The sequence below is a fragment of the Hyperoodon ampullatus genome (genome assembly GCF_949752795.1).
Source record: "Hyperoodon ampullatus genome assembly, chromosome: 4".
NCBI lineage: Eukaryota > Metazoa > Chordata > Mammalia > Artiodactyla > Ziphiidae > Hyperoodon > Hyperoodon ampullatus.
Genome location: NC_136917.1, coordinates 443,354 through 456,731, shown reverse-complemented (window position 1 = coordinate 456,731; position 13,378 = coordinate 443,354).

The following is a 13,378-nucleotide window of genomic DNA, read 5'->3' as shown; positions in this document are numbered from 1 at the left end:
AAAAATGTCTTCCCTTCACACAGATGTATTTATATGAATGAATTGTTTCCATGCTTATATCTATAAATACATAAAAGAGGAATAAAATCTAACTTGAACCAAAAAAAAAAAAAAAACCTGAACCCACCAGTTATACAATGGAAAACCCTATCAGGGAACTTGTTCCAGCGGTAAACAATTCTGAAATTGGTCAGAGGTGGGGAATCATCTCCCATACAGCCAGCAGCGCCCCCCCAACCCCCACGAGGAGTGTCCTCATTGCAAAGCTAGGGGACCGTGCCGAGGCGTCTGTGAGTAAACGTGAGCTGAGCCCCAGGCCAGCTGCTGCTGGACCGTTCCCACCCTTCCCAGGTAAAACACCTGAATATGTACAAGGACTTGAAAGCCTAGAGGAAGGGCCGTGGAGCCACACCAGCGACAGCATGCAGGCCAACTTGGTGCCTGCAGGCCAGCCAGGATGGTCATGGCCCCGGGCGTTTTACTGGAAGCTTTCCATTTCCCTGCCTGAGACACCCCTCCTGTCCCGGCCCCCACTGCTTTTTTCCTTCCTCACCTCTGCCCAGAGAGAAATTCCAGCGGAAGGTATGGGTGACACATCCTCTTCTTTAGCAGGTGGCAGCCTGGCAACTCCTGCAGAAAGTCCAGCAGAGCCCCACTCACACTGGGCCACCCACAAAGCCGTGGCCCCACACTCCCTCCCACCCGCACAGCCCCGAGACTGCTGATGGGGCAGAGAATATGGCGTCAGGCACAGCTGCAGGGGCTCTTGCTGCCTGGAGCGCTGTTTATATTGACCTCAACCCAGGCACACATGGGGAGGGCTGGCCGGCATGGCCAGGCTGCCGAGTTCAGCCAATCCTCATCCCTCAGGAACTCACATTGCAGAAAATGGACCTCGCTGAACCGGCCAGGTCCAAGGAACAGGTGTGGGCTCCTGAGAGTCAGGATAGTCAAGGGGCTGCAGCTCCGGCTTGTTTTCTAAACATTTTATCTGGCCCATGAGTGGGAGACAACTTCAAGAAGACCCTCTCCTAATGAGAGGAAGCCAGGAGTCAGGGAGAGGAGGGGTGATGGGTGGAGACACAGGCCTGGTGCCCCGGCTGCAGTGGAAGTCTCTGGAAGACCAGGCAGAGGGAGGCTGCACAGAGTGATGCACAGGGTCACAGACCTGTCGGAGCTGCTGTTTGTTAGTTCAAGTCCTGCTCGGAGGTGCTCTGTGTCAGCTCTGAGTGACAGGAGATCTGGGGTGCTCTGAAATGAGGGCTATGTGCACGGTTCCTGTGTGCCCAGCCCTGCAGGGGTACCTGTCCAGGGGAGCTCCGTATCCTGGGAGGGGCCTGACCATGAGAGCCCCATGGGCTGCTGGGTAGTTGCACAGGTGAGCTCCATATCCTGGGAGTGGCCTGACCACGAGAGCCCCGTGGGCTGCTGGGGACCTGGTAAAGGATGTCAGGACAGTCAGTGAAGCCACCAAGGATATACATCCAGTAGTTCCTAATTCCTACACCCTGCTGGTCATTCTACCATCCACCAGGACATGGTATTCTGTGTTAGACTTCAATGGTGCCTTCTTCTGTATTCCATTCGTCCCACAAATGCTCTGCTGCCCTGGTAACCATATTTGGGAATGGAGAAATGCTGCCGCCTTGTGGCCGTTTCCCACAACAGCAGCTTTAAACCCAGTGCTAATGGTCACTAAATATTCACACTCATTTCAGCCTGTAGATGACACCTGCCCTCAAAAACAATCCTGGGGTCGAAAATTGACCAAAAAATTCAAAAGAGGGCAACCATCCAAGAAGACAATTTCAAGAGGTTAATTGTACTCTCCGTTTTTTTCTGTTTTTCTGTACCAGAAATTTAAAATGGCATGGAAAAATGCTGAACATTAAGAATAATTAAAGATATGCAAATCCAAATTGCAAAAACCTATCAGCTCACACCAGTCAGAATGGCCAGCGGCAAAAATTCTGCAAACAATAAATGCTGAAGGGGTTTTGGAGAAATGCCTACCCTTGGTTCAACGTGGGACATGGTAAGAGCCAGTAATGAAAACAAAAATGAGGTGCCTTGTAAAGGTAAATACAGAGCTACCATTCAATCAAGCATACCCACTGCTGGGCCTTTCACCTGAGGGGATGAGAATCAAAAGGACACAGGCTGGGCCTCACTGGTGGCGCAGTGGTTGAGAGTCCGCCTGCCAATGCAGGGGACACGGGTTCATGCACCGGGTCGGGAAGATGCCACATGCCATGGAGCGGCTGGTCCCGTGAGCTATGGCTGCTGGGACTGCACATCCGGAGGCTGTGTCCTGCAATGGGAGAGTCCACGGCAGTGAGAGGTCCATGTACCGCAAAAAAAAAAAGACACCGGCTGGCAATCCTGTACTCCAGAAATATTTACCATAGCCAACACTTGGAAGCTACGAAAATCTCCATCAACCCAGGAATGCACAAAGAAGAAGTGGTCCATGTACACAATGGAATATGACTCCAATAAAAAAATATAAATTCAATTTATAAAACAAACATAAGTAAGGACACATTGGCTTTGGTGGGCACATTCCACTCTAATATATAACTGAGGAACACCACTACCAGGATGGTCTGTTTCCCTAGTTACCAGATTGGGAAAAGCAGAAATGCTGCCGCCCTCTGGTCGTTACCTGCAACAGCAGCTTTAAAACCTGTGCTAAGGGTCACTTCATATGCACCAGTACTGGAGGGCTGTAAATGAAACGTGCCCTCAAAATGTCTTAAGGGAGGTAACGGCCAAAATATCTCTAAATGTCACACATACTTCACGAAAACAATTTGAAGAGGTAAGCTGTACTCACAGTTTGAAGAAAAAAAGGACATGCCAGAAAGCTCAATTTCAAGGGATTATGAGACACATGCAAATCCAACCACAAAGTGGTATCAGCTCACAATACTCAGAATAAACTTCAGCACATAAAACTACAAACAAAAAATGCTGAAGGTGTTGTGGAGAACTGCATACCGTCAACTTTAAGTGGGACGTAACCTGGTAAGAGCCACTAATGAGAACAGAATGGAGGTGCATCTACAAGGTAAACATTTTGCTACAATATGATTCAGGAGGGCCACTCCTGGGTCTATAAACTAAGAAGTCAGAATTGGAAAGACAGAGGCAGGCAAATGTGCATTGCCGCAGCATTACAGTAGCCATGACATGGAAACAACCAAAAAGTCCATCAACAGATGAGTGGACAAAGAAGAACTGGTACATGTACAGACAGAATATTAGCCAAGGATTAAAAGGACGCAATGCCATTTGCAGAACCGTAGATGAGTCTAGAGGTAATCACGTGACTTGTAGTAAGTCAGAAAGAGACAGACACATATCGTATGATATCACTTATAGGTGTTACCTAAACATTGATACCAGTTCAGATATTTACACAGGGAAGGGCAATGACAGATTCATTAAACAAACTTATGGCTCACCAATGGAAAGGTGTGAGGATTGGATCCATTAGGATATTGGGGTTAACAGACATATACAAACACAGGTGAAATATATAATCACCAAAGACCTACGGAATACCACGAGAAGACTACTCAACATTCCGTCATAACGTACATGGGAAAAGGATCCCAGGAAGAACAGACATATGTATATGTGTAAAGGAACCACATCTTGCACACCTACAGCAAGCCAAACATTGGAATCAAACTTGCTGTGATAAAAAATAAAAAATTAAATTTAAAAAACGAACAAGTAGTGAGACAAACTTAAGGGGCTTTCTCCTGGCACATTCCATTCTAAATGACAACCTAGAACACGACTTCCATTGAGGCTCTGTTCTCCTAGTAACCAGATTTGGTAAGGGAGAACTGCTGCCACCTTGTGGCCGTTTCACACAACAGCAGCTTTAACCCCAGCGCTAATGGTCAGTGGATATTCAAAATCATTGCAGGCCTGTAAATGACACCTGCCCTGAAAACAAATCCTGGGGTCATATATCGACCAAAAAATTCAAAAGACGTCCATATTTCAAAACGACAGTTTCAAGAGGCATATTTTACGCCCATTAGTGTTCTGCCTCTTTTTCTTTCTTTTTTGTTAAAAAAACGGGAATGGAAAAAGGCAACCCTCAGAATGGGCGATAATATTTGCAAACGAATCAATGGACAAAGGTTTAATCTCCAATATATATAAACAGCTCATGCAGCTTAATATTAAAAAAAAACAAACAACCCAATACAAAACTGGGCAGAAGATCTAAATAGACGTTTCTTCAAAGAAGACACAGAGATGGTCAAGACGCACATGAAAAGCTGCTCAACATCACTAATTATTACAGAAATGCAAATCAAAACTACAATGAGGTATCACCTCACACCTGTTAGAATCGGCATCATCAGAAAATCTACAAACAACAAATTCTGCGGAGGGTGTGGACAAAAGGAACCCTCTTCCACTCTTGGTGGGAATGAAAATGGATACAGTCACTATGGAGAACAGTATGGAGGCTCCTTAAAAAACTAAAAATAGAATTACCATATGATCCAGCAATCCCACTTCTGGGCATATACCCAGAGAAAACCCTAAATCAAAAAGACACATTCACCACAATGTTCATTGCAGCCACTATTTACGATAGCCAGGTAATGGAAGCAACCTAAGTGCCCACAGACAGACGAATGGATAAAGATGTGGTACATATATAAAATGGAATATTACTCAGCCATAAAAAGGAATGAAACTGGGTCATTTGTAGAGACGTCGATGGATCTCGAGACTGTCATACAGAGTGAAGTAAGTCAGAAAGAGAAAAACAAATATTGGATATTAATGCATATATGTGGAACCTAGAAAAATGGTACAGATGAACCAGTTTGCAGGGCAGAAATAGAGACACAGAGGTAGAGAACAAACGTATGGACACCAAGTGGGGGAAGACATGGGGTGGTGGTGGTGGGATGAGTTGGGTGATTGGGATTGATCTGTATAAAAGTATATGCATAAAATAGATAACTAATAATAACCTGCTGTATAAAAAAATAAAATTAAATTTCAAAATTTTTAAAAATAAAATTTAAAAATGAAACAGAAAAAATGTCTTCCCTTCACACAGATGTATTTATATGAATGAATTGTTTCCATGCTTATATCTATAAATACATAAAAGAGGAATAAAATCTAACTTGAACCAAAAAAAAAAAAAAAAACATGAACCCACCAGTTATACAATGGAAAACCCTATCAGGGAACTTGTTCCAGAGGTAAACAATTCTGAAATTGGTCAGAGGTGGGGAATCATCTCCCATACAGCCAGCAGCGCCCCCCCAACCCCCGCGAGGAGTGTCCTCATTGCAAAGCTAGGGGACCGTGCCGAGGCGTCTGTGAGTAAACGTGAGCTGAGCCCCAGGCCAGCTGCTGCTGGACCGTTCCCACCCTTCCCAGGTAAAACACCTGAATATGTACAAGGACTTGAAAGCCTAGAGGAAGGGCCGTGGAGCCACACCAGCGACAGCATGCAGGCCAACTTGGTGCCTGCAGGCCAGCCAGGATGGTCATGGCCCCGGGCGTTTTACTGGAAGCTTTCCATTTCCCTGCCTGAGACACCCCTCCTGTCCCGGCCCCCACTGCTTTTTTCCTTCCTCACCTCTGCCCAGAGAGAAATTCCAGCGGAAGGTATGGGTGACACATCCTCTTCTTTAGCAGGTGGCAGCCTGGCAACTCCTGCAGAAAGTCCAGCAGAGCCCCACTCACACCGGGCCACCCACAAAGCCATGGCCCCACACTCCCTCCCACCCGCACAGCCCCGAGACTGCTGATGGGGCAGAGAATATGGCGTCAGGCACAGCTGCAGGGGCTCTTGCTGCCTGGAGCGCTGTTTATATTGACCTCAACCCAGGCACACATGGGGAGGGCTGGCCGGCATGGTCAGGCTGCCGAGTTCAGCCAATCCTCACCCCTCAGGAACTCACATTGCAGAAAATGGACCTCGCTGAACCGGCCAGGTCCAAGGAACAGGTGTGGGCTCCTGAGAGTCAGAATAGTCAAGGGGCTGCAGCTCCGGCTTGTTTTCTAAACATTTTATCTGGCCCATGAGTGGGAGACAACTTCAAGAAGACCCTCTCCTAATGAGAGGAAGCCAGGAGTCAGGGAGAGGAGGGGTGATGGGTGGAGACACAGGCCTGGTGCCCCGGCTGCAGTGGAAGTCTCTGGAAGACCAGGCAGAGGGAGGCTGCACAGAGTGATGCACAGGGTCACAGACCTGTCGGAGCTGCTGTTTGTTAGTTCAAGTCCCGCTCGGAGGTGCTCTGTGTCAGCTCTGAGTGACAGGAGATCTGGGGTGCTCTGAAATGAGGGCTATGTGCACAGTTCCTGTGTGCCCAGCCCTGCAGGGGTACCTGTCCAGGGGAGCTCCGTATCCTGGGAGGGGCCTGACCACGAGAGCCCCATGGGCTGCTGGGTAGTTGCACAGGTGAGCTCCATATCCTGGGAGTGGCCTGACCACGAGAGCCCCGTGGGCTGCTGAGGACCTGGTAAAGGATGTCAGGACAGTCAGTGAAGCCACCAAGGATATACATCCAGTAGTTCCTAATTCCTACACCCTGCTGGTCATTCTACCATCCACCAGGACATGGTATTCTGCGTTAGACTTCAATGGTGCCTTCTTCTGTATTCCATTCGTCCCACAAATGCTCTGCTGCCCTGGTAACCATATTTGGGAATGGAGAAATGCTGCCGCCTTGTGGCCGTTTCCCACAACAGCAGCTTTAAACCCAGTACTAATGGTCACTAAATATTCACACTCATTTCAGCCTGTAGATGACACCTGCCCTCAAAAACAATCCTGGGGTCGAAAATTGACCAAAAAATTCAAAAGAGGGCAACCATCCAAGAAGACAATTTCAAGAGGTTAATTGTACTCTCCGTTTTTTTCTGTTTTTCTGTACCAGAAATTTAAAATGGCATGGAAAAATGCTGAACATTAAGAATAATTAAAGATATGCAAATCCAAATTGCAAAAACCTATCAGCTCACACCAGTCAGAATGGCCAGCGGCAAAAATTCTGCAAACAATAAATGCTGAAGGGGTTTTGGAGAAATGCCTACCCTTGGTTCAACGTGGGACATGGTAAGAGCCAGTAATGAAAACAAAAATGAGGTGCCTTGTAAAGGTAAATACAGAGCTACCATTCAATCAAGCATACCCACTGCTGGGCCTTTCACCTGAGGGGATGAGAATCAAAAGGACACAGGCTGGGCCTCACTGGTGGCGCAGTGGTTGAGAGTCCGCCTGCCAATGCAGGGGACACGGGTTCATGCACCGGGTCGGGAAGATGCCACATGCCATGGAGCGGCTGGTCCCGTGAGCTATGGCTGCTGGGACTGTGCATCCGGAGCCTGTGTCCTGCAATGGGAGAGTCCACGGCAGTGAGAGGTCCATGTACCGCAAAAAAAAAAGACACCGGCTGGCAATCCTGTACTCCAGAAATATTTACCATAGCCAACACTTGGAAGCTACGAAAATCTCCATCAACCCAGGAATGCACAAAGAAGAAGTGGTCCATGTACACAATGGAATATGACTCCAATAAAAAAATATAAATTCAATTTATAAAACAAACATAAGTAAGGAGACATTGGCTTTGGTGGGCACATTCCACTCTAATATATAACTGAGGAACACCACTACCAGGATGGTCTGTTTCCCTAGTTACCAGATTGGGAAAAGCAGAAATGCTGCCGCCCTCTGGTCGTTACCTGCAACAGCAGCTTTCAAACCTGTGCTAAGGGTCACTTCATATGCACCAGTACTGGAGGGCTGTAAATGAAACGTGCCCTCAAAATGTCTTAAGGGAGGTAACGGCCAAAATATCTCTAAATGTCACACATACTTCACGAAAACAATTTGAAGAGGTAAGCTGTACTCACAGTTTGAAGAAAAAAAGGACATGCCAGAAAGCTCAATTTCAAGGGATTATGAGACACATGCAAATCCAACCACAAAGTGGTATCAGCTCACAATACTCAGAATAAACTTCAGCACATAAAACTACAAACAAAAAATGCTGAAGGTGTTGTGGAGAACTGCATACCGTCAACTTTAAGTGGGACGTAACCTGGTAAGAGCCACTAATGAGAACAGAATGGAGGTGCATCTACAAGGTAAACATTTTGCTACAATATGATTCAGGAGGGCCACTCCTGGGTCTATAAACTAAGAAGTCAGAATTGGAAAGACAGAGGCAGGCAAATGTGCATTGCCGCAGCATTACAGTAGCCATGACATGGAAACAACCAAAAAGTCCATCAACAGATGAGTGGACAAAGAAGAACTGGTACATGTACAGACAGAATATTAGCCAAGGATTAAAAGGACGCAATGCCATTTGCAGAACCGTAGATGAGACTAGAGGTAATCACGTGACTTGTAGTAAGTCAGAAAGAGACAGACATATCGTATGATATCACTTATAGGTGTTACCTAAACATTGATACCAGTTCAGATATTTGCACAGGGAAGGGCAATGACAGATTCATTAAACAAACTTATGGCTCACCAATGGAAAGGTGTGAGGATTGGATCCATTAGGATATTGGGGTTAACAGACATATACAAACACAGGTGAAATATATAATCACCAAAGACCTACGGAATACCACGAGAACACTACTCAACATTCCGTCATGACGTACATGGGAAAAGGATCCCAGGAAGAACAGACATATGTATATGTGTAAAGGAACCACATCTTGCACACCTACAGCAAGCCAAACATTGGAATCAAACTTGCTGTGATAAAAAATAAAAAATTAAATTTAAAAAACGAACAAGTAGTGAGACAAACTTAAGGGGCTTTCTCCTGGCACATTCCATTCTAAATGACAACCTAGAACACGACTTCCATTGAGGCTCTGTTCTCCTAGTAACCAGATTTGGTAAGGGAGAACTGCTGCCACCTTGTGGCCGTTTCACACAACAGCAGCTTTAACCCCAGCGCTAATGGTCAGTGGATATTCAAAATCATTGCAGGCCTGTAAATGACACCTGCCCTGAAAACAAATCCTGGGGTCATATATCGACCAAAAAATTCAAAAGACGTCCATATTTCAAAACGACAGTTTCAAGAGGCATATTTTACGCCCATTAGTGTTCTGCCTCTTTTTCTTTCTTTTTTGTTAAAAAAAACGGGAATGGAAAAAGGCAACCCTCAGAATGGGCGATAATATTTGCAAACGAATCAATGGATAAAGGTTTAATCTCCAATATATATAAACAGCTCATGCAGCTTAATATTAAAAAAAAAACAAACAATCCAATACAAAACTGGGCAGAAGATCTAAATAGACGTTTCTTCAAAGAAGACACAGAGATGGTCAAGACGCACATGAAAAGCTGCTCAACATCACTAATTATTACAGAAATGCAAATCAAAACTACAATGAGGTATCACCTCACACCTGTTAGAATCGGCATCATCAGATAATCTACAAACAACAAATTCTGCCGAGGGTGTGGACAAAAGGAACCCTCTTCCACTCTTGGTGGGAATGAAAATGGATACAGTCACTATGGAGAACAGTATGGAGGCTCCTTAAAAAACTAAAAATAGAATTACCATATGATCCAGCAATCCCACTTCTGGGCATATACCCAGAGAAAACCATAAATCAAAAAGACACATTCACCACAATGTTCATTGCAGCCACTATTTACGATAGCCAGGTAATGGAAGCAACCTAAGTGCCCACAGACAGACGAATGGATAAAGATGTGGTACATATATAAAATGGAATATTACTCAGCCATAAAAAGGAATGAAACTGGGTCATTTGTAGAGACGTCGATGGATCTCGAGACTGTCATACAGAGTGAAGTAAGTCAGAAAGAGAAAAACAAATATTGGATATTAATGCATATATGTGGAACCTAGAAAAATGGTACAGATGAACCAGTTTGCAGGGCAGAAATAGAGACACAGAGGTAGAGAACAAACGTATGGACACCAAGTGGGGGAAGACATGGGGTGGTGGTGGTGGGATGAGTTGGGTGATTGGGATTGATCTGTATAAAAGTATATGCATAAAATAGATAACTAATAATAACCTGCTGTATAAAAAAATAAAATTAAATTTCAAAATTTTTAAAAATAAAATTTAAAAATGAAACAGAAAAAATGTCTTCCCTTCACACAGATGTATTTATATGAATGAATTGTTTCCATGCTTATATCTATAAATACATAAAAGAGGAATAAAATCTAACTTGAACCAAAAAAAAAAAAAAACCTGAACCCACCAGTTATACAATGGAAAACCCTATCAGGGAACTTGTTCCAGCGGTAAACAATTCTGAAATTGGTCAGAGGTGGGGAATCATCTCCCATACAGCCAGCAGCGCCCCCCCAACCCCCGCGAGGAGTGTCCTCATTGCAAAGCTAGGGGACCGTGCCGAGGCGTCTGTGAGTAAACGTGAGCTGAGCCCCAGGCCAGCTGCTGCTGGACCGTTCCCACCCTTCCCAGGTAAAACACCTGAATATGTACAAGGACTTGAAAGCCTAGAGGAAGGGCCGTGGAGCCACACCAGCGACAGCATGCAGGCCAACTTGGTGCCTGCAGGCCAGCCAGGATGGTCATGGCCCCGGGCGTTTTACTGGAAGCTTTCCATTTCCCTGCCTGAGACACCCCTCCTGTCCCGGCCCCCACTGCTTTTTTCCTTCCTCACCTCTGCCCAGAGAGAAATTCCAGCGGAAGGTATGGGTGACACATCCTCTTCTTTAGCAGGTGGCAGCCTGGCAACTCCTGCAGAAAGTCCAGCAGAGCCCCACTCACACCGGGCCACCCACAAAGCCGTGGCCCCACACTCCCTCCCACCCGCACAGCCCCGAGACTGCTGATGGGGCAGAGAATATGGCGTCAGGCACAGCTGCAGGGGCTCTTGCTGCCTGGAGCGCTGTTTATATTGACCTCAAACCAGGCACACATGGGGAGGGCTGGCCGGCATGGTCAGGCTGCCGAGTTCAGCCAATCCTCACCCCTCAGGATCTCACATTGCAGAAAATGGACCTCGCTGAACCGGCCAGGTCCAAGGAACAGGTGTGGGCTCCTGAGAGTCAGGATAGTCAAGGGGCTGCAGCTCCGGCTTGTTTTCTAAACATTTTATCTGGCCCATGAGTGGGAGACAACTTCAAGAAGACCCTCTCCTAATGAGAGGAAGCCAGGAGTCAGGGAGAGGAGGGGTGATGGGTGGAGACACAGGCCTGGTGCCCCGGCTGCAGTGGAAGTCTCTGGAAGACCAGGCAGAGGGAGGCTGCACAGAGTGATGCACAGGGTCACAGACCTGTCGGAGCTGCTGTTTGTTAGTTCAAGTCCCGCTCGGAGGTGCTCTGTGTCAGCTCTGAGTGACAGGAGATCTGGGGTGCTCTGAAATGAGGGCTATGTGCACGGTTCCTGTGTGCCCAGCCCTGCAGGGGTACCTGTCCAGGGGAGCTCCGTATCCTGGGAGGGGCCTGACCACGAGAGCCCCATGGGCTGCTGGGTAGTTGCACAGGTGAGCTCCATATCCTGGGAGTGGCCTGACCACGAGAGCCCCGTGGGCTGCTGGGGACCTGGTAAAGGATGTCAGGACAGTCAGTGAAGCCACCAAGGATATACATCCAGTAGTTCCTAATTCCTACACCCTGCTGGTCATTCTACCATCCACCAGGACATGGTATTCTGTGTTAGACTTCAATGGTGCCTTCTTCTGTATTCCATTCGTCCCACAAATGCTCTGCTGCCCTGGTAACCATATTTGGGAATGGAGAAATGCTGCCGCCTTGTGGCCGTTTTCCACAACAGCAGCTTTAAACCCAGTGCTAATGGTCACTAAATATTCACACTCATTTCAGCCTGTAGATGACACCTGCCCTCAAAAACAATCCTGGGGTCGAAAATTGACCAAAAAATTCAAAAGAGGGCAACCATCCAAGAAGACAATTTCAAGAGGTTAATTGTACTCTCCGTTTTTTTCTGTTTTTCTGTACCAGAAATTTAAAATGGCATGGAAAAATGCTGAACATTAAGAATAATTAAAGATATGCAAATCCAAATTACAAAAACCTATCAGCTCACACCAGTCACAATGGCCAGCGGCAAAAATTCTGCAAACAATAAATGCTGAAGGGGTTTTGGAGAAATGCCTACCCTTGGTTCAACGTGGGACATGGTAAGAGCCAGTAATGAAAACAAAAATGAGGTGCCTTGTAAAGGTAAATACTGAGCTACCATTCAATCAAGCATACCCACTGCTGGGCCTTTCACCTGAGGGGATGAGAATCAAAAGGACACAGGCTGGGCCTCACTGGTGGCGCAGTGGTTGAGAGTCCGCCTGCCAATGCAGGGGACACGGGTTCATGCACCGGGTCGGGAAGATGCCACATGCCATGGAGCGGCTGGTCCCGTGAGCTATGGCTGCTGGGACTGCGCATCCGGAGCCTGTGTCCTGCAATGGGAGAGTCCACGGCAGTGAGAGGTCCATGTACCGCAAAAAAAAAAAGGACACCGGCTGGCAATCCTGTACTCCAGAAATATTTACCATAGCCAACACTTGGAAGCTACGAAAATCTCCATCAACCCAGGAATGCACAAAGAAGAAGTGGTCCATGTACACAATGGAATATGACTCCAATAAAAAAATATAAATTCAATTTATAAAACAAACATAAGTAAGGAGACATTGGCTTTGGTGGGCACATTCCACTCTAATATATAACTGAGGAACACCACTACCAGGATGGTCTGTTTCCCTAGTTACCAGATTGGGAAAAGCAGAAATGCTGCCGCCCTCTGGTCGTTACCTGCAACAGCAGCTTTAAAACCTGTGCTAAGGGTCACTTCATATGCACCAGTACTGGAGGGCTGTAAATGAAACGTGCCCTCAAAATGTCTTAAGGGAGGTAACGGCCAAAATATCTCTAAATGTCACACATACTTCACGAAAACAGTTTGAAGAGGTAAGCTGTACTCACAGTTTGAAGAAAAAAAGGACATGCCAGAAAGCTCAATTTCAAGGGATTATGAGACACATGCAAATCCAACCACAAAGTGGTATCAGCTCACAATACTCAGAATAAACTTCAGCACATAAAACTACAAACAAAAAATGCTGAAGGTGTTGTGGAGAACTGCATACCGTCAACTTTAAGTGGGACGTAACCTGGTAAGAGCCACTAATGAGAACAGAATGGAGGTGCATCTACAAGGTAAACATTTTGCTACAATATGATTCAGGAGGGCCACTCCTGGGTCTATAAACTAAGAAGTCAGAATTGGAAAGACAGAGGCAGGCAAATGTGCATTGCCGCAGCATTACAGTAGCCATGACATGGAAACAACCAAAAAGTCCAGCAACAGA